This window comes from Solea solea, chromosome 8 (genome assembly GCF_958295425.1).
Source record: "Solea solea chromosome 8, fSolSol10.1, whole genome shotgun sequence".
Lineage (NCBI taxonomy): Eukaryota > Metazoa > Chordata > Actinopteri > Pleuronectiformes > Soleidae > Solea > Solea solea.
Window position 1 is genome coordinate 18,800,085 of NC_081141.1, and position 22,544 is coordinate 18,822,628.

General features: G+C 42.0%; 1 protein-coding gene across 3 annotated transcripts in view; it reads left to right on the top strand.

Annotated features, from left to right (window-relative positions):
• unc5ca (unc-5 netrin receptor Ca) overlaps positions 1–22,544 on the top strand; it is a 206,857-nt gene that overhangs the window by 35,965 nt on the left and 148,348 nt on the right. The gene's annotated exons all lie outside the window — the stretch shown is intronic.

A 22,544-nucleotide genomic window follows, 5' to 3' on the forward strand; every position in this document is an offset into this window, starting at 1 on the left:
TGTTCTTTTGACATTCACCTGTGCCTCCAACATGCCCACATGCTGAACTGTACGACACGCCGCTGTTTACACACCACAAATAAATAGTCAGCCTTCATTCAAAGTAGACACATTTGGCTCTCAGCGTGCACACACACACACACACAAGGACACACACACACACACACTGACACAGTATAGTTCCAGTGTACACCCGCCTTATCAAGCAGTACTCAAGACATCCAGCTGGCTCCACTTGGATGATTGACACGTGAGACAGCCAATTATAAAAGGCAGGGAAATAAACTAAACATGTAGCAGCAGGAGCCTCATGTTTGGTTCATGAATAAACCATAAGGCAACTTGCTTATGGTTTGATTAGGATTCTGTTTCACGTTTGTTTGTTGCTGCATGTTGTTGGCTGACTGACAATATTCGGGGTGGAAAATCTCTGTGTGTGTGTGTGTGTGTGGACCAGGTGTCGCTCATGTTGTGAGAACCAAAAATCTGTCGACGCAGTCAAAAACATGGGGGGCAATGATTTGATTTTAAGGTCAGTGTAAGGTCGGGTCATGGTGACACGTGTGTTCGTACAGTACGTGTGTGTGTGTGTGTGTGTGTTATAACTATAGAACTACACAATGACAAATCTACTACTCATGATAGTCCTTTACAAATGAAGCAAATTCGTTTGTGAGTGTTAGGGTTTTTACTTTGACCAACAGTTGTACCGTGTTTTTATAGCAGATAAATACGATGGTAGTTTTCTCGGCCCGTTACATTCTGTTTTTCTCCATTTTGTGACTCGGGACTTATTATTAAAAGCGTTTTAAACGCAGTTTAAGTGTATTCATAATGATTACGTGGCGGTAAGCTGTGTACCATGTGTCATGAGGGGAAAACTGTGGCTTAAAATTAAAGCCATTGGCCAAAATGCGACTTCCCACAAAACACGTTACGGCAGGAGTTGACGCTCCGCGACGAACGTTGCTCGGCGGCTTGTTGCGCTGGCTTGTAATGAAAATCTGAAGATAGGATGTAACTGTGGAAATCAAACCCAGATCACTGGTAACTGAGAACTGAAGCAAAGGGAAAGAATGTAATGTAGGAATGTGAGGCAGCCTGAGAGCGCTGAGCCACAAACCACAGGGTGACCAAGTCGATGGCAAACCCTCTCTCTCCCACACACACACACACACTCTGCTCCTCTCTCATGACCCCCTTGGCTTCTCAGGCTCCTGAAAGATGGAACCCAGGACACTCACCAGTGCTCAGATGGCAGCACTTAGTTGGGACGGTTGCCCATTTGAAAGTGTAACTCCACCCTGAAGGCAGATCCACAGTGGACTGCCCACAGAGAATGGCCTCTAAATAATTCTCTGAAACATGTCTGCCTGTGGGTGCTTTTAAAGAGGACAATCGCTGCCGTCTGAGACGCACATAATCCTTACTCAACCTTTACAGGGGCCTAGAGTCGTGGACGCAGGAGGGAAGTCTGTTTAAATTGGGGCAGCATGGGCCCTGAGGTCAAAATGTTTTTTACTGGAAAATACTTGAGCATTTGTTAATAAAAAACTGCAAACACAGTTTATTTTTCCTGCATTGACCACAGGTAAAAACAAACCTCAGTCATTTTCCCCGTTTTTGCAGTGGAGTCCTTGCGTTTTGTTTTATTGCCGCAGCACCCACAAGGCTATGGCTGCAAAGTAAAAATCATTATGTAAAACCTTTTCCATTTATTTCACATATTCCCTTCTCGCGTGTAACAAATCACCCAGAGAGAAATGCGGATGGCGAGATGGAGGGAGGCCAACAGCACTTACTTGGCCTCTGTAATACTTTCCTAATGCAGTGAGTGTAATAAAGCAAATCGCTTTGGATTTTAAAAAAAAAAACGAAAAAAAAAACATCCCATGCATTCTGGTATATAACAAAAAAACCACCTATATGACTATATGTAAAAAATGACCATGCACACCTAACTGTGAACCCACATCTCCATGTATTAAGGTTTGTACTTTTTGTTTCCCTGCAAGTCTAGTTTGCAGAACGTTTTAAAATCTTTCACAGTTCTGTGAATTGATTTTGCAATATCATTTCTGTGTAGGAGCCCTGCCAGTAAGATGCAAGATGCATTTAACGGGTTTTTAATAAAAAAAAAAAGAAAACAAAGAAACTGTACTGGCTTCAGTCTGTGAGAAGAAAATCTGACAGATTGTCATTAGGCTCTTTATAAACACATCACACTGACACACTCTTGGAAAAACCATGAGATTCAGACTCCTTTGTTCTTATATATTGTTTTAGTTTCCCCGTCTCTCCACAGGATCTCCCCCCGTTACTCCTTCTCTGCTTTGTTCCCAGATAATAACGTCTGTGACTTTGTTGTCGTTGTTGGAACAGGGACTTCTCAAAAACTCCCATATGATGACAGCGAGTGGGTGTTGCTTATCTTTATTTGATTTGCCTGTGATGCTTTAAACTGAGACAACTGTGTGTTTTTTGTTGAACACAATATAATATAAACAACTGTACGCTGAAGAAACTGGAAACAGGAAGATTCTTTTTTTTGTTTCTGGGAATGTTTGCAGCTTTTATGCTATAAACAGAGAGAGGCACAATAGAGTTGTTTGGGGGGAAAAACCAGAACAGAAATTGTGGAGCCCTGGACAATTCTGGGCACCTTTTCCCCAATTTTGGAATGTGCGGTGAAGAATATGTATTGACTTTTTGCACAATTTAAAACATAATATAGCATTGAAGAGAGCTTGTGATGCATTTAAAGAGTCTTTCAATGGCAACTTAAACTTCGTTTTGTGTTTTAGATTAAAACACACACACACAAACCTTTTTTATTTTAGATCCCATGTTTCCTGTTACACAAAATCCCCCTGTTTTTCACACTCTTCTTTCTTTCCCTCCTCTTTTCTTGACCTCCCTTCTCCCCCTTCCTCCCCCCCGCTTTTCCATTTTTAAGTGTCCACTGGAGACATGTTTACGAGGTCAGATGCAGTGCTCGGAGCGCTCGCATGGTACAGCGTGAATAAAATCAAACATTTGTAGTTCTAGAGTCAAACTCTCTCCCCTCTCTCTCCACCAACACACACACACACACACACACAGAAATACAGTGGATTTCATGTTCCTGCTGTGACTCACTGTACAGAATATTCTCTGCAAGGAACAATTTATCGCAAACTTTTGCATTTTTCTTTACTATAATGTACATAACAATCAGCTGTTATATATACAGGTATTGTCGGTCTTGTATACTTGACTTTGGTAAAAGTTGAAGTCACTTTTCTATAATATTACTTCAGTAAAAGTCTTAAAGTATATGAGTAATTAAGTATGAAATGTAATTTTCTGATATAAAATGTACTAAAGTTTTAGTTATTAAAAAAAAAAAGTGAGGAGTAAGGGTTGAGCCATGGTTGCTCAGTGGTAGGGTGAGTTGTCTTTCAACTGGAAGGTTGTGGGTTAGATTCTCGGCTCTGCTAGTCTATATGTGTCCTCGAGCAAGACACTTAAATCCGATGGGTTTTTTTTTTGGGTAGTGATGAGTAACAAAGATAGTTTATGGGGAAATGTAGTGGAGTAAAAGTACAAGTTGCTAGAAATACAAATAAGAAAATAAAGTAGAAATGTGTGAATGTTGCACTTGAGCAGGGTCACGAAGTATGTGTACTTTGTTACAATACAACTGGGTAATTGAATTGACTGATTACATTTCAGTCTGTGAGGTAGACGGCGAGTGACTCTCTCTGGGTCACTGACGATGAAGGTAAGGAGTGTGTTTGTCTGGGAAAATTATTATTACATTTTTCTCCCCCATGAATTAAACACAGCTCCAGCAGAGAAGTGAATGGATGCCCTCTCTCGCTCATTTCCCCTCAGGAGCTCACCTTTCAACACGTTCTCTCTCTCTCTCTCTCTCTCTCTCTCTCTCTCTCTCTCTCTCTCTCTGTGTATCTCACAAATTTCTACTTCCACACACCAGTACGAGAAGCTTTTTTTGGGTCCTGTGTTTGTCAAGTTTCTCAGATGTGAGCCTCTTCCTGGTTCTCATAGCTCAGCCACTCAGGGGACAGATAATAATCTGTCTAGCAATCAGCACAAACAATTCTCAGCCAATCACAGAGTCGGTCGGGTCACTAAATATTGTTGACTCAATATGTTTTACCCCTCTGGTTTTCCACAGGACTTCGGGGTGGTGCGTGGAACAACAGAGGAGTGGAAAAAACCTTGACACTTTCTCACATATATTGGTTACTTTCTGTCTTCCTCTGTCTCTTGTCCTCACCCCCCTCTCTTTTCTCTCTACACACACATAAACACTCAAAAATGAGGACAGGGACACACGCGGGGGGATTTGGAAAGTGGTTTTTTGGACATTTGCTCTTTGGAGCACTCAAACGGGAGAAAATGGAGGAAGAAAGAAATGGAAAGGGGTGAAGGAAAGAGTGAGAGTGGGAATGAAGGGAGGGGTGTGTATCTAAATGGGATAATAGAAGAGTTGTTTCTTTCAGTACCACCTACAGCCCCGGTTTGTTTTCTGTATAATTAAAGCGGTGTAATTTTGGCCTTGCATAGATGATTTATTAAGAGAGATGCAAATACACCCTTTCCCTGCGCCGCCCTTTTGCCTCCATGTGTTTAGTTCTTAATTGCAGCCTTTTCTCTCCTGCTGGTGACGGCATACTTGCTGTGATGGACACACTTTACAGAGGCGTGTGTCGGTAAATGAGTTTGTCTTAAGGCCATTTTCCCCCTTGGTCTCCTCCCATGCTTACTTCTCAGTGAGGCCACTCCAAATATTATTGCTCTTCATTCAGAAAGGAAATCAGGAAGAACGGAAGAGTACGTGCGGTGCAGGGACGCGCGCCGTGTGGGGTCCGTGTGCGTCCGTAAACGCACACATACAATTGGCCTTTTCAAGACCTCCACACACTTAACCAATTAAGAAGGAAATAGAGACTTGTGCGTCTGTTTCTTTTCTTTTTACTTCATCAGAGAGGGACAGACCAAAAGGCGAGCATGACAAAAACACACTGCAGGCTTTCTTTTCAAGACGTTTCTGAGGAGGAAATCCTTTTTTGTTTTGTTTTTGCAGAGCCGGTGCTGCTGGGTCATTTATACTAATCTACATGTGTGGTGACTAAAATGTGGTTCAGTATATGGTCAATTATCATCTCATCTCATTGTAGATGGGGGGGGGGGGGGGGGGGGGCGGAGGACACCTCATTCTTTTTCTTTATGGTTTCACTCCGCTTTATCTCGTCTCTCTTAGTTGAAGGTCTTCCTCGCTCTCAGTCTTTGTGCTTTAGGCAAAATGACACTAACTACTTTTTGTCTGTAAGCAAAAAAAAAAAAACCTTGTGTCCCTTTGCTCTTCCTACTCACTGAACACATATTACTCACCCTCCAGTTATCTTGTCATTTCAAGTATTTGTGCCTTTTTTTTTTCCCCCTTTTTTTTTAAAGCAGACCAATCTCACTTAAACTTTTACACACCACTTGGTCCACTGTTGTGTCACCAGCTTTAAAGTTTGAAAGAAGCACAGAGCTATAAACAAACAAACAAAACAAAACCATGTACTAAACACTGATATGGTGTTGTTGCTCATATTGCAGCGATGTTGGCATGGGTGACTGAATTCCTCAATACAATACAATGCGGGCGGGGAAACAACAGATGTCAAGGCGGATGGTGCAGAGTATGCTCGATGAAATGTTTCGCATCACAAACCAACTGCAATATCTCATGAATCAAAGGAAACTGTGAATAGAAAGAACATTCCTGTCTTTTATTTATTGGAATAAAAGACCATAATTGTGGTCTCATGATTCATATTTAGTTATGTTTTGTGTTTCCGTCAGGAATAGTACCAAACTAACGTAATAAATAATAGTAATAAACTAATGTAATGACCTGCAGTCTAGTACAAAGCTTAAACATCTTGTTGAAACCAACAGCCACAAACCAAGCAGGAGGAAACGAGCTGCTGGATGTCCTCCTTTGTTGTCTGCTGCGTTGTGTTCATTGTCGTCATACCGGTGCGATGTCACACTACGGCCATTCAGCAGTGGAAACGCAAGCCTGACCCAGGGCTTACCGTTCCAAATCTTACTGTACTGTACCATGATAGAAACACGGCTTAAGACCACGTGATAGGCAAAGGGTCTGAGACTTTTGGTTTTGACTGTATTAGTACAGCAGTTGGTGTCCAGGTGAACGACTGTTTACCCATGTCTAACCAATCTGGAGGAAGTTAGGAGTCTCATATTTGTTTTAATGAGTAGGTGACTAGTTTGGTAACCAGAGCTGACATGTTCACATTATTGTTGTTCTCCAGCGGCGTACATATCCATACTGTCAACAGCTGTCAAAAAAAGGCCTCCACCCACGGTGGATTTTTCTAAGCTTGATGGAATAATAATAGTGTTTTGGAACCAGCGGAAGAAGTAGCAGATTAACTATCGCCTCCTGCAAAAAAAAAGCAAATTTGACATGGTTGTACATGAACAATATTTTACTTCATGGAAAACTAAGTGGCTGTGGAAGTGAATTTTTGATCCACTCAACAACATGAGACACATACATGCACTTGTACGAAAATGGCGTAGTAATAGGCTCATTGAAATAATCAGTTATCACTTTATTTTCATTTTGTCATCAACAAAACCCACAGAAACGACGTGGATGCGTGCCGTTTCTTGGCCTATTCCGCAACAATATGATCACTAAAAGAACATGAAGATAAAAGAAGACATTCTAATAATGCATAAAACCACACTCCTTTATTCTGCTGCACGTGTTCAACAGCACGTGGAAATCCAATATTCCTATAAGACAATAATCTGTCTGTCATGGCTGATTTTTATCTCTGCGCACGTGCGTTCATGACATTCTCTAAAGTACATTCAATGCCACAGCAATATGCAATATTTATCTGCTCCAGGGACACATTTGTTGCCTCCAATAAAGAACGAGTTCAACTTTGGAGCCATGTGATGCTGTGAAACACAAAAATGATATGTTGAGCGCGATATATTCCACCACATTCCCTCAAGTATCCGATGCACAGATATAACTCAGAGTTGCTCTATCTCCCCAGGTTTTATCGGTTTTATTGACAATGACTACATGCTTTAAATACGATGTATACATTTATTGCACGGATCCCATTACAGTTTAAAATGATAGCCTGTGTAAGTATGTTGGGAATGCACACAGGGCCGTAAAAGTGCAGGGGGGGGAAATGGAATATGTATTACGCCCGAAGAGACAAATGCACACTTCATACAACAAAATCGCAGACATACACGCGTATCAGAAGTGACATGGTAATGGTCTTTCATTTAGTGTCCAGGAAATGCTTTATGACCTCAGGAAACACACTCTCAGCCCTCTAAAAGTGCATTTATTCACACCGTTTGTGTTCCTCAATAAAATCTGTTGGTCTTAAAGGAATACTTAGGGGTAGTATTTTTGAAAAATTGTGCTTCCCAACCTCATTTTTGAAACTGCAACGCTAATTCCGCACTTTTTAGACCCACTTGTAGGGGGGCGGGACCTCATTCCCAGAATATGACCGTCACTTTGTAGTCTTTGCTAACAGTTACGCTAACAGAACAAAGCGTCACTGGTGGACACGTAACAAAGAAAAGAATGAAGATATTTCTCAACTCAGGGGAAACTGAGGTTGTGAAGCACAATTTTTCAAAAATACTACCCCTATTGTAGTAATACAACGCTAAATGCAAATCGGTGAAGAATTCCTTTATGGTTAACATGGGAAAGAACCCATAACACACAGCACACATGTACAAAGAAGAACACAGTTTTAATGCCTTCATGGGATGCAAAATAACTTTTTTTTCTGAGTTTGAAATGAAACCATTTTGTCAGTTTGAGTTGACACCCGGGTAACAAAAGTACAAAACAACAAAAACTCACATTTCTGTGGCGATACGTTTTTACGGCTTACTTGAAGATTTTTTTTCTCCACAATCGCATTAAAACCTCACAGGGTCTTTTTCTTGTTTTATACTCGTGCGTGTCTCTTTATGAGCTCAGCAATTTAAGGTTTTATACACCCAGCTGGAATGTGGGAGGGATAAAAAATGAATATTAACAAAGAGAAGAATGAGTTTATTGTCTTCTTTTTTTTCAGTGTGGACAGTATGGAAGAAATAATGGTTTTGGCAATTGAGTTGCTGGCTTTTTATTTCCTCAGTAGTTTTGTCCTTAATAGCAACTCCAGACTAACACCAGCATTAGCGAAGTCTAGATAATGTAGAAGTAAAGACGGATAGAAAGAGTGTGATAGAGAGCACTTTACAAATACTGCTGTGTGAATCGTTCTGTGTTACCAATGAGGTAAAGTGCAAATAGTAGTGTGTCTAACAGCAGCTATAGGCTACACTGAGCTGCATTCATTTTCCTCTTTTATTACTCAGATGAGTACACAGAGGCTGTGACGTCATACATCAGCTTCTGTGAGGACTGCTGTGTTCCATCATGCACCAGGGTGAGTTACAACAACGACAAACCCTGGTTCACAGCCAAGCTCAGAAGGTTAAGGTTGGATAAGGAAGAGGCCTTCAGGAGTGGTGACAAAGACAGACTTAAAGAGGCAAAGTACAAGTTTAGCAAGGCGGTGAAAGAAGCTAAACGACTGTACTCTGAGAAGCTCCAACACCAATTCTCAGCCAACGACTCTGCGTCTGTCTGGAAAGGGCTTAGGCAGATCACCAACTACAAGCCTAAAGCCCCCCACTCCTTTAACGACCAACGCCTAGCCAACGACCTGAACGAGTTCTACTGCCGCTTTGAAAGACAGAGGGACAGTCCTGCAACCATCCCCCATAACACCTCCCAACACCCCCAGCTCCAGTGTTTCACCTCCACCTCCCCCACCTCAGCAGGGGCCTGGGCATCTCCACCAATGCCCACCTTAAAGGTCCCCCCCCCCTCCACCCCACCACCCACCTCAGTGTTGACTCTTTCCATCCACGAGAGGGACGTCAACAAACTCTTCAGGAAACAGAATCCCAGGAAAGCAGCTGGTCCGGATTCTGTCTCCCCATCCAGCTTGAAGCACTGCGCTGATCAGCTGTCTCCAGTGTTCACAGACATTTTCAACACCTCATTGGAGACATGTCACGTGCCAGCCTGCTTCAAGACCTCGACAATAATCCCTGTTCCCAAAAAGCCAAGGACCACAGGACTTAATGACTACAGACCCGTCGCCCTGACCTCTGTGGTTATGAAGTCCTTTGAGCGTCTTGTGCTTTCACACCTGAAAGCCATCACCAACCCCCTCCTGGACCCACTGCAGTTTGCCTACAGAGCCAACAGGTCTGTAGACGATGCAATTAATCTGGCCCTCCACCACATCCTCCAGCACCTGGACTCTGCAGGAACCTACGCCAGGATCCTGTTTGTGGATTTCAGCTCTGCCTTCAACACCATCATCCCGGCTCTGCTTCAGGAGAAGCTCTCCCAGCTGAGCGTGCCTGACTCCATCTGCAGGTGGATCACTGACTTCCTGTCTGACAGGAAGCAGCATGTGAAGCTGGGAACACATGTCTCCGACTCACAGGTCATCAGCACCGGATCCCCCCAGGGCTGCGTTCTTTCTCCTCTGCTCTTCTCCCTGTACACAAACAGCTGCACCTCCAGTCACCAGTCCGTCAAGCTCCTGAAGTTCGCGGACGACACCACTCTCATCGGACTCATCTCTGATGGTGACGAGTCCGCCTACAGGTGGGAGGTTGAACAGCTGGTCACTTGGTGCAACCGTAACAACCTAGAGCTCAACGCTCTAAAGACAGTGGAGATGGTTGTGGACTTCAGGAAGAACTCAGCCTCACCTGCACCCATCAACCTCTGTGACTCCACAATTGACACTGTGGATTCCTTTCGCTTCCTGGGAACTATCATCTCCCAGGACCTCAAGTGGGAGCTGAACATCAGCTCTCTCATCAAAAAAGCCCAGCAGAGGATGTACTTCCTGCGGCAGCTGAAGAAATTCAACCTGCCAAAGACAATGATGGTGCACTTCTACTCCTCCATCATTGAGTCCATCCTCACCTCCTCCATCACCATCTGGTACGCTGCTGCCACGGCCAAGGACAAGGGCAGACTGCAGCGTGTCATTCGGTCTGCAGAGAAGGTGATTGGCTGCAATCTTCCATCTCTCCAGGACCTGTTCGCCTCCAGAACTCTGAGGCGTGCAGGAAAGATTATGGCTGATCCCTCCCACCCCGGTCAGAAACTTTTTGAGTCACTCCCCTCTGGCAGGAGGCTGCGGTCCATCAGGACCAGAACCTCACGCCACAAGAACAGTTTTTTCCCGTCTGCTACTAGCCTTATCAACAAGGCCCGCAGCCCCCCCCTGACACTCTGACTCCTCACACTCCTCCTCTGCCTCTACATGTCACATTATCATTACATCTTTTTTATGCGTTACATTAACGTCATTACTGTGAACTTTTGCACCTGGTGAATATTTCACTGTTACTCACTTCTGCCCAGCTGTACTGCTCTTTCTGTAGTGCTCTTTTCATCTTTTTAAAAAAAACATTTATATACTGTGTATATTAAAATTTTGTATGCTTGTTATGCACCAATGACACCAGAACAAATTCCTTGTATGTGCAAATCGTACTTGGCAATAAAGCTCTTCTGATTCTGATTCTGATTCTGAACAGCAGCTATAGGCTACACTGAGCTGCATTCATTTTCCTCTTTTATTACTCAATATTTGCACAGGCCGTGTAAGATTTTAGATTGCTTTTCTTTTCCAGATTTGCACAGTGCGTCTTGTCTGCTGGTGGGATTACGGAAGTACCCCAGAGATACTATCAGACCGAAAACAAAAAAGACGGCTATGCATAAAAACGTGTTTTTCTACATGTAGTTTCTCATTGGTCACTGACCAGAAACAGGTGATTTACTTATTTACTTAAGACATTCTGCTGGTTCATCAGTTAAACTGTTGGACTTTTTGCAGATATCTGATATATTGGGCCGATAACGAGGGCGGGGGAAAGTGTATATATTGCAAGTTCTAGCTGTGTGTGGAGGCTTTCTTCGGGTTCTCTGGTTTAGGATTAGGCAAATTGGACACTCTAAGTTAACTGTAGGTGTGAGTGTGAATGGTTGTTTGTCTCCATTTGTTTTTTATCTTTGTTTTTGGTTAAAAGAGTTCTCCTTTCACATTGCCAGTAAACACTCAGTGGACACTGGCTGACCAGAGACGCTTCCTGTCAAACAATAAAAAGTGATTTTCAAATTCACTTCACGTTCTTTTCTTTCTTTCCTTCAACTATCTGAGAAGCTCAACTGACATGGCTGCAGAATCCTCAGAAACAGTAGGTGTGAGAATGCGTTTGTGCTCTGCTTTCACAATGAAAGTAGTCGGTCATCAATATTCCCGAGTATCATTTTCTGGAGAACTTGCTGTCGGGCAGTTAGAACAGTTCTCATCTTCACTTCTCTAACCTTAACTGTTTCATGGGTTAAGTAAAGGCATCTCTTGTACAAGTTAATCTTAACTGGTCGTCTCACAAAGTAGCACAACAACAGGCCCCATTTTGTTTCTAAACTACTCCTGTGCCTTTTCTCTTGAAACCTCCTGTGGAAATCGCAAACACCACAGTGCTGTGTGCAATGATGCATTTAATAATTATGGCACCAGACTACAAAATCTGCCTGCTGTAATTGCCTTGAGCTTTTTTTTTTTCCCCTCCTCCTGTATCTCTGAGGGACTGAGTTAATGCATCTTGTATTTGAAAGTGTTTCTGTATAGTTTGGTTGCCTTGGCAGGGCGAACATTTGCTTTTCATGGCTGTGAAGGGTCTTGACCGTAATTTAATTGAACTGCGTTGTTTTGTAAAGGGTTTCACTTGCTGAAAGAACAATGATTCATGAATAAGGAGAAATGCAGAATATCAAGTTATGAATACGACACACACACACACACATACAGTAGAAAAATATGCTCACACAAACGCATGCAAAATAATCAGCTGTCAGTGCTGCTGCTTGTGTTGAGCTCTGACTTCTTGACAGCTTTCGGCTTCACTGATTTACTGACTCATCATCACTTCAAACATTTTAGACATTTCCATATTTTCACTCAGTGTTTTGTGAGTTCGGTCTCTGTGTCTGTTGCTTTTGTCTCCTTTTCTTTTAGTCTACCTATTCTTCTCAGTTCATTCTATCTATCTGACACAAAATCACATTTATTCTTCTTTACTGCAGAGGAATTATTCTAATGGTGAAAAGGCACTCTTCTTTTGAAGTAAATGTCAAAAGTGTTCTGTTTTGTGGGCAAATTTTTGCATTTATTTGATATTCGAGACGGTGAAGTGCAGACACGCGAGATTCCATGCAGAATAATGAGCGCGTAAAGCAAGAGAGCAAATTACGTGATGCCTGGGAAATGCAAATTCCAAGATCTCTGGCTTACCAAAGAAAATTCCAAGACTGGCTTGACCAAGATACCATGGACAATCAGCTGACCAGTTGTACAGCGTGCTGCAAAACAATAAAGTGGACGCCATTGGCAAAGTGAAGTTTCCCTTCCATCTTAAGCTGTGTCAGCACATTCTGTCCTTTGCATTTGCTGGAATTGGTAATTGAAAAGTCCTTGAATTTGATGTCAAACAAGGTGTGGGAAACACATGAGCAACCATGGACTGCCCTATCCCGATATTTACTAAAGTCGCTTGTTATCTCAAAGTAAATGTCGTCCGGTATCAAACATAAGCACAAAATGCCTCTGTTTTCTTTTACTTGGCTTGTGTTCCAGGAATCATCCAGGTATGGCTCATCTCATCCTTCTCGTAGACAACTGTCGCCATGTTGGCAACACAACCCAAAGCTATTCTGTTCCCCTAATGAATGCATTTGACTTTGCTCCAAAATGAGGCTTTAATGCACTTTCACTAACTGGTTACGCTTCTACTTTGCATTTGCAAGGTCTCACGGCACTCGAGCACTTCTCGAGCAGTCCAAACTACCTCGGTGTGATGCTGTCGGCGAGCCACGTTCTATGTTTTCATTCTCCTCCATGCTTATTCAAAAGTCCAGCCCCGCTTCCACCATCGGATGGGAAATGGTTGGTAATTTTTGTTTTCTGGTGTGAGCTGATTGGCTGTTTGGAAGATGGGGCAGGATATTTCCATTTTTAGCTGAACAGAGTTCTCTATCCAAGATTTTATTCTCTTGGTGGTACGTGTGACAGCTCTGCTGCCTGAACGCTGTACGCCAAAATCTTAACTATTATGTTTAAATATTTGCAGACTGCTGCGAAACACAACTTTGTTTGACGTTCTTCATTATATATATATATATATATATATATATATATATTATTTTTTTTTTTGAACAGAAGTCAAAAAACACGTATACACACCTGCACACCAAGGACCTCTGAAACAGCTGGCCAAACTGATAGAGCCATTCATCAGGCAGACACACACAAATGCACAGAGGGGGAGGTTTAGAGAGGAAGGATTAAGACAGAAACGGGCTAAGAGATTATCTGAGAAATCTCAGCTGGGAGAATGTTGTCAAAGAAATTCTGTAAAAACCAAACACAAAGCCCAGACTTTGATCTTGATGTTTACTCGTCTTATTATTTTTCAGATCTATTCCCCGCTGCAAAACAAATGAAATGTCTTTTATTAAAGATGTTTTAATCAAACTCGAGTCCCCTGAAAGTGTGGCCGTGTGTGTGTGTGTGTGTGTGTGTGTGGGGCAGTGTCTATCCACAGAGAAGACAAGAGGGCTAATTCTGGTCCGGCGAACATTTTGACTAATCTTGACCCCAATTAAGGTGCCTTGTCCTATTTTAGCAGACCCCAGTGAGTCAGCAGGAGCAGGGACGGCTTTTCCTTTTTTTGATAGAATTCACAATTTTGCTTCATTGTTGGTTAAAGTTTAATAGGCTCTAATTGTAATGTGTGCCTCCCATCCCCTCTCCAATTAGCTGTTTGAAATCTGCAGGGTGCAGTGTGGATTTTGTCAGCCAACACGTGGCTGTGTGAGCATCTGAAACAGTAGGAGCAAGTATGTCTTTGGGCTGGTTCTCTTTTGTTTTAACACATCACACTGGGAGAAGAGTCAGAATTAGGTTTGGACTCACATTACGCATGCACACCGGGGTATATAGGTTATCATTTTATGAAGCATTTTCACTTTAAAGCACACGTCTCTCAATATCTTTCAACATTTAACCGCGCTTGTTAATTTCACCACCTGTAAAGGAATAGACTTCACTTCGCCCTGATGTTATTTTTAATGACACGTTTCATATTCTTTGTGTTATTTTAACTCCTCTCGGGTGAGAATGAAAGTGCATTGTTAATCAAAGTCGAGGTGCACTTTTGTTTTAGCAATTTCATGAGCTTTTGATTTGCAGAAAAGGTTCAATTCTTTTTTTAATGCCAGCTACTGTTTTGAGTATGCTTGCGGTAATGGAACAATTTGGACCAAAAAAAAAAAAGTAAATGGACTACTTACCCTGGTCACCTGCCTTTGTCCCCTTTTCCACTAGCATGGCACGCCTCGCCTCACTTGGACACGGTTATTTTGCTATTCCACTAGCGATAGTTCCTGGTGTTTTTAGTACCTGCTCTGGCAAGCGAGACGTAGTCAGACTGCCAGCCACTGATTGGTCATAGTGCCGTCACAGAAAGAGCCATGAGCAAGATGTCCGACACAAGAATCAGGTCACAGATTTTTCTGTGGTGGGGCTGTGGTGCCGGAAGTGACTTTCCCAGGGTGTACTTACACCAGTCCCTGGGTACGACGGTCACATGATAAGACTTGTCAACATGGCTGGCAATGAAAAGCCGGCGCTGGCAACTATTCCCCAAGCTAGAAGTCCCGAAGTTTTCACTACAATAGAGGATTTTGAGAGAAATCTCAGAAAAGTGGAAGAAGAGACGGCTTCTAAGTGTTTCATGTACAAGAAACAACTCAATTTCAGGGAAAAGAGCAGCCTGGGGTTTAGGGTTAGGCATGGAGAAAAAGTGAGCTTAGGGATAGGGCCAAGATGACCTGGTAAGGCCATACAACTAAAAAATGTCACGGTAAAGGCTATATTTCGTAGGCGTCGACGGCCATGTTGTTCAGCTAAGTCGTTGGGCTTGCGTACCAAGGCCCTCCGAAAAATCCTCAACCCAAGAATCAAGCCGAACGATGCCGAACTGTAGATCAGTTAAAAAAGACTCACCAATCCTAAAAATGTGGGTTAATCACCAACACTTACCAAGGAAATCTCTGAAATCTAGTTTAGTTTGATGGTTTTTCTTTATGTGTTCCTTGTGTATAGTTTTAGGCATCCCAAGGTTCCCTGTGTACGTACTTCTATATTTCAGTAGATGTTGTGTATGGTGTAGAGCTTTCTGTTGTGTCCAGATAAGAACAGTTTCACTGCCTCAGTGGTGGTGGTGGTGGTGGTGGTGTGGAAGTGCCGGTAGAGCTGTTACGCGCCGGACTCGACTCGCCAGTGTTTTCACCCATGTGAGCTTGCAGCAACAACAATAGAAATAACACCAAACTAAAAGATCTCGGGCAGCGCTCTGCTCCCGCTTTACTGCTCCGGTTGATCCTCCAGTTTCAGTGTCTGGTGCTGCACGACTGAAGCGGTGCAACTACAGGAGGAAGGAGAGATAAAAAAGTAAATGAGACATAGTGTATGTGAACAGGCTGTTGGGAATACAGATACAGGCTGGGCGAGGCTGCAGCAGCAGAGGGGGTACAGCAGAACAAACGCAGTAGAGAGTGAATTATAGAACAGGAGGACAAGCAAAGCAAAGACAGGAGAGCTGTGTTGAGTTTGTTGGAAATGAAATAGGATCCTGCGGTGCCACCTGAACATGCAAAAAGATCTGTGTTCCAATCCCGGTTTAACAGCGGATCAAATGCATTTTTAAAGTGGAATCCAACAATAGAGTCATTCTTGCTTCATGTCTTGCTCAGATTTACATCAGCCGTAAGATCCTGACTGACAGGGGCGGCGCGGCAGCGTTAACCTTTCACTCATGCTGATTTGCTAGTGGTTGTTTTGTGCGGTGTGTTCTACAAGATGGATATTTGCACAATAAGAGGCATGGTCATTGTCAGTCACATTTCTAATACTTAACCCTGTTTGATGGATCACTTGTCGCGTTCGTTCTCCGTCACACTGATGTGTTTTTTTGTGTTTAATCCGCGTGAGCGGCGTACAGTAGTTGACATCGTATCATCTTCATCATTGAGGAATTCAAAATATAATGATAATAGTAATAATATTAATAAACAGCAGAGTAATGTTGAAATAATGACATAAAAGTTACCCGTCTAGTTTTAGTAGCCAATTAATTGATAGTAAATCAAATAAAATTGGAAAAGCGCTAAATGCCCTTCTCTTTACTTTGTTTTATACACTCTTTTTCCTCTCATACCCTCCTCCTCCCTCTCCTTCCTCCCTCTCTCTTGACAGCAAAGAAATAATTCTTAGTAAATTACTGTCTGTTTCTTTCTTTTGTCTCACGGTTTGAGGCTTCTGCAAAGTTTCCCCTAGACAAACATCAAAGATCTTCCAAACCACTGTACAATTAGAGAAGAGATGAGAAGCTTAAAACAGAAGATCTATGATTCCACTTTGATGACAAAGTCTTCAATGAAAAAATGTAGACGGGAGCAGAAAAGTTGCGGAGAGCATCTGTAAGTCGAGGCATTTTTGTTTTTCTTTCTTTTGAGGAAGACGGATGGAAGTTAATGATATATAATATGTGATTACCTGGGTGTTTGCTTTGGATTTGGGTTTGCATGATTGGTTTGGTTTTCATGCTCTGTTGAGGGACGAGCTCTATATTTCTGTGTTTTCTGAACTTTCAAAGAACTGATGGGTCACGTGGCAGGAACAGAAATTTGATTGCAACAGTTGGACGGGCCATATGTTCTTACATATGGCCCGTCCAACTGTTGCAATGTTATTAAAAACTATAACATGACCAAGATGTGTCATAAAGACCCTGTTGCACCCAGATTTTGGACAACAGAAGAAGTCATCTTTATGCGACCCTCGACCTGGCGACCCTCGAAGAGTCCCCTATCTGACGGACCTTTCAGCTGATGAGCTGTAGCATTGTTCTCTTATTCTTTGGTAGGAATGCGTCCTATTCCCTGCATCTAGACTAGTATACCACGGTCCACGGTATGCGATGCACACTTCGGCGCACGGCATCGAGATCACTGTTCCAAAACCATTGAAACGCAAAATGCTGTTCTCGCGGGATGAGATCTTATGAGAAAAATGTGATGTCTACAATGAAAACACCTGTAAGTTTGTCAAAATGTCGCTGTTATTATGCCACAAACTATGACGGGAACACGACTACTGATAACAATGGTGCAGCCGATATATTCACAAACACATTTTCATTCTCTGCTCCTGCTCTCACGCAAACACTCTTTCACTCTGCATCTCCTGCTGTTGCTGACACGCTGATATTAATTATTATGTCACACACTTCATCATCTTTCTTCTCTCTTTGTCAAACTGTATACAATTACACAGAAACAGAAATGTTCAAATACACACTGTGAATGAATTGTTATGTTACATGTCATCACTTCACACACACACACACACACAAAGATAGCTCACATAACAGCATGTAAACAAACAGACAAGCCTATGTAAAGATTGCAGAATCACAAATTGTACATAAACGCCACCTACACATGGAACAATTGTAAACAGTGCAAACACAACACAGGTAGATAAAATCACATACTACACTAAACGAGCCGGCAAGCACTGGCGATACGAGCTAACTTCCGGGAAGTTAAACAGCGTGCAAGCTAACATGACGCATAACACATTTCCACACGCACACGCACACGCGTGTTTTTATGACATTAGACAGACAAGGGACTTACAGACGATGCTTTCCAAAGGCACAACATAATGGGAAACAACAGGCGTCTCGACTGGCCGTAATAAAGAGCGATGTCGGAACTGCCGTGCGGCTAGCGGGCGGGAATCCCCTTCAAAATAAAAGACTCTTCAGGTTTCCTGACAATGAAACGTCACATTAACCAAATGCTTTAGTGTTTATATCAATAAAACAAGACTGTGGGGATAGTTATACACGTGTAAGTGGAACACTGTGTCAGCGCGGTGTCTTATTTCCATATTTCCGACAGTTTGGCAACAACACTCACTGCAGCGTTTTGAACTGGGACAGCATTCATTTTTAACCATCGTGGTTACAGTCATACATATTTTACACGTGGTAGTGTTATTAGACGCTGACGTGTAGTTGAAGTCAACATCAGTTTTTTGGTTCAAATGACACCGTCCTCCAGTGGTTGTAGTGATTTTGACGTCACATCTGGGAAACTGACTGTATTTATCTACGCATGACGTCTAATTTTAACAACAACAACCAAACACACAAAAAGGAAGTGTAATATGTAGAAGAAGAAAAAACAGAAAAACTCAGGCAGACAGAATAAGACAAGTGGTGTTAAAGGGAGAGGGGAGAAGAAGAAAAATAGTAGTTGCAGTGAGAGGAAAAGCTCTCCTGAGAGCACTGGCAGTTTTCTGTTTACCAGCCCATAAACATCAGCTTTCAAATAGACGCAAAGCAGAAAAAGCAGTTAATAGAAATTGTCAAGTTTAATGCAGCATTACTCCTCGGTGACACATTATGTGTCTGTGTCAATATGAAAGACATGGACCAAAAATTATTAAAACAGCTCCCTTCAATTAAATATCCAATTACTCGCGTTGACACAACAGTCAAGGTTGTTTCTGACAGATGGCCACAAACCTTTCACCACATAATAAGGCGCTCAAAGAAGTTGTTCAAATCTCTTTTGAAACACCTGCTAATTTAGGACACGCAGACAATTTCATCCTACCGTCCATGAATGTCCGGAGGAAAATCACTCGGCGTTTGTCATGGCGATAGACACAGATGGAGTGATTTAACATTTCCTCTGACACAAGTCAACAAAAACTGAGCATTCTCTGCTTGGAAAAAGGTCAAATCTGTCACGGCGCTGTGCTTTTCGATTGTGTAAAACTCGTCACGTGTCTTGCGATGTATTGGGTTTCAGTCCTCTAAATAGACAGAGAGACAGAGAGACAGAGACAGAGAGAGTGAGAGAGAGCAGGGCTGCTGTGCATTTCCTCCAGAGGGAAGACGTTTTCCCACCAGACCTTTTCTGATTCGTTAGCAGACGGTGACTGTGGGAGAAATGCAAATAAAGCATATTTGAAGTGCTACAGCTTGGGTGTTCAGTATCTGTTTACTTGCAGGTGCTTCTACCTTTTTTTTTTTTTTTTTTATCTACAGCTTTTCCTGTAGCTCCACACACAGTAAGATGAGCTTCAAAATCGCCTCTGTCAGCACTTAACAGCATTTTTACATAAAGGCCAAATCATGTAGAAAATGTGAAATTTCACTTGTGCTTCACTTCATGAAATTCTACGACACAGTATGTGGGAAGAAAAAACAATCAAATCTTTCGAGAATAAAGTTGTAATATTACAACGTTTTGTATTATTATTTAATTTAATTTTAAAATTAAAATGAATTTGTTTAATTTAATTGCTCCATGTTTTTCGTCTTGTCACAGGTTGCAGTTGATCATCTTTGCTCGATTAATATTGACTTTATTCTCGTAATATTACAACTTTTTTAATATTACAAGTTTATTCTCGTAATGTTAAGTCTTTATTCTCATAATAATTTGACTTTTTTAATATTGTGAGTTTATTCTCGTAATAGTATGACTTTTTTTAACATTACGAGTTTAGTCTAATAATGTTAGGACTTTATTCTCATAATTTTACAACTTTATTATCGTAATATTACGACTTAAGTTTAGTAATGTTAGGACTTTAGTCTCGTAATATTAAAAGTTTATTCTCATAATGTTACGACTATTCTCATAATATTACGACTTGATTCTCGGAAGATTAAATATTTTTCTTCTTGTTAGTTTGGCCTTAATACTTAAAAAAATTAAAATAAAAAATAAAATTCACTTTATTCAGTGTTGAATAAAAAAAAAAAACAACAACCATAAATGATGCGTTCTCTACTCTCCACAACACAAACAGACCAGGTGAATTACTTCATTAATTACAGCTGCTCGCGTTCATTCATCACAGTTAACGGCGTCACTAACTCAGCAGATAAACTGCACAGATAAGCAGTGTCATGGGCATGCTGGTGCCTGCTCTAACTTAATGCTGGCTGCCTGTTGATTGCTCAAAAGCCAATTCTGGTGCTAGATAATTAGGGTTGATTGCTTTGAGGGCAATTTTGTGCTGTTTGCACCGCCGTGTGCCTTTATTATTCTGTGGTGGCACATGAGGTGCTATTATTCTGTGTGGCCAAACAGTGTGGTCTTAAATGATAGCATCAAGCTCCTGTTGCACGGAGACATTTTATGTCCAATTTGGGTAGTTTTAACTTGGACTGGAAGTTTCTTTTTTTTCTTTTTTCCTGGGCTCTTTGTGCGCCGGCGACCGAAAGACCAATTAGAGCGCTGCGGTTTTGGCGATCACAGTCGTCCTATGAATGTGCTCATTATCTTGTGTGGTCATACAGTAGGTGTCATTACTGTCTGTTCCAGCCGAGCCGGAGGGACGTGTGCAGTGCGTTGCAGACTCTGGGGCCGGGGCGGCCCGAACACTGAGGTTCTATTTAAAGCTTGCATTGAAATGAGTCCTAGATGAACGGAGTTGTTTTGAACTCCACTCTGGCTTAAGCTCACCCAGTGTTGGGCCTACTGCCACGTGTTGCAGGCCAGAATTTGGTTTGAAGTCAATGTTTGTTTATTGTACAAAAACACTTTCTTTCTTTCTTGTTTTTTTTTTTTTTTCAAACAAACAAAATCTCTCTTTGCTAAAGCCAGAGTTGTTTTTGAAACCTGATGAAAGAGCACAACACTTCTGTTAATACAGCCTTCAGTATATCCAGTTTGTTGGGTGCTATGTGGTGGTAAATGGGGTTTTTGTGTGAATACACAACAGCTGCTATTAGTTGGACTGAAGAACTCTGTGGATTTACTTTAGGGAGTATAAAGGAGTTTCTACAAAACTGCAAAAATATAAGTCTTTGTTGCTTCCACTTGTTATACATCATACTGTATGTATGTACCCATAAAGGAGGACACAAGGGATATGATAAGATGGAGGCAGGTGATCTGCTTTCTTCAATTCATTTAGGTTTGCTTGTTTTGCTCATTAGCAGTTTATCTTTAGTTCAAAGGTTCTAAGAATCCTGTTAATTACAGTGAGATACGAAATGTCTCACTTACTGATGAGATCTGTCTAAAAGCACACGTTCACATTCTCACTTTGACATTGCTGAGTGTGGTATTATGGTAAACAATGGTGCTAACATATGTTGTCATACACAAACGCGCAGTAAACACTGACTTTAACGCTCAGAACACAGAGCGTTTTGGCTGCTTTTTGTCCATAACTGTGTTAAAACATGCAGTAGATACAGAGGCTGTGAGAATATAGAGTGTCTTCTATCCTTTTTTTTATTAATCGAGCAAACGCATGGCCTCATTTCGAGGTCACACACACACAGCAGTGTAAGCCAATTGTGGTTTTACTTTACTAAAAAATAGTGTTTCCCAAAATATAGCGCCCCGTTTTATTTTGCTTAAAAATTCAATTTCGACTCGACATTCTGTGTCCACGGTAGAGCGTCGCAGACTGTCGAGGTTTAAAAGGGAGTGTGCGGTGATTAGTTGCAGAGAGAGAGAAAAAAATATTCCCCAGTTGTGTTGGTTGTTCTTAAGTACGGAAACATTCCTGAAAGTTCTTTGATGGCGCATGAAAGACTTTCGGAATATAACTGACGCCTTGATCTTGCTCACAAAAACAACATGATATCTTGGCAACGCGGTTAAAGACTGTTAGCAGGTATTTCAAAGAGGAAGAAACCCAGAACTATGCATTTAGTCGGAAACCATTGAACTTCGCCATCCAGGTTTGGCTGCAGGTGATATACAGCGCTCCCAACTTAAAAAAGCTTAAACTTAACTTGCAAGTTTCCAAAAAACGGGATGCCTGAGATTGCTGCGGATAAAGCGACATCACAGAGGTGTGAGAGGGAGGGGGGCGGAGAGAGGATACAGGATGGATGAAAAAGAGACACAAATAGCAGTGTTAAAGGACTCTCCGAGATGTTTCCCCAAGGGCTGATGTAATATTTAGAGGTACATGGGGCAGTGGTGTCACCTCCACTAGCTTTTAGACCTCTCTGAATAGCAGTCAAACACAGCCGACTCCCCCGGTGCAAAATGGCTGCACACAAGAGAAGCGGCATATATCAAAAGCAGAAAGTGACGCTTGTGAGTTACTCCGTTCCTCTGCTCCCATCACATCGCTGGATTTGTTTACACACATCATTTTTTGGCTCGACTCTGTGTACCTCTCCGGTGCTCTGACGCTTTTAATTAACAACGCGTTATAAACGCAGTCCGGATGATGCAATTTGCACGGCTACACTTCTTTTTC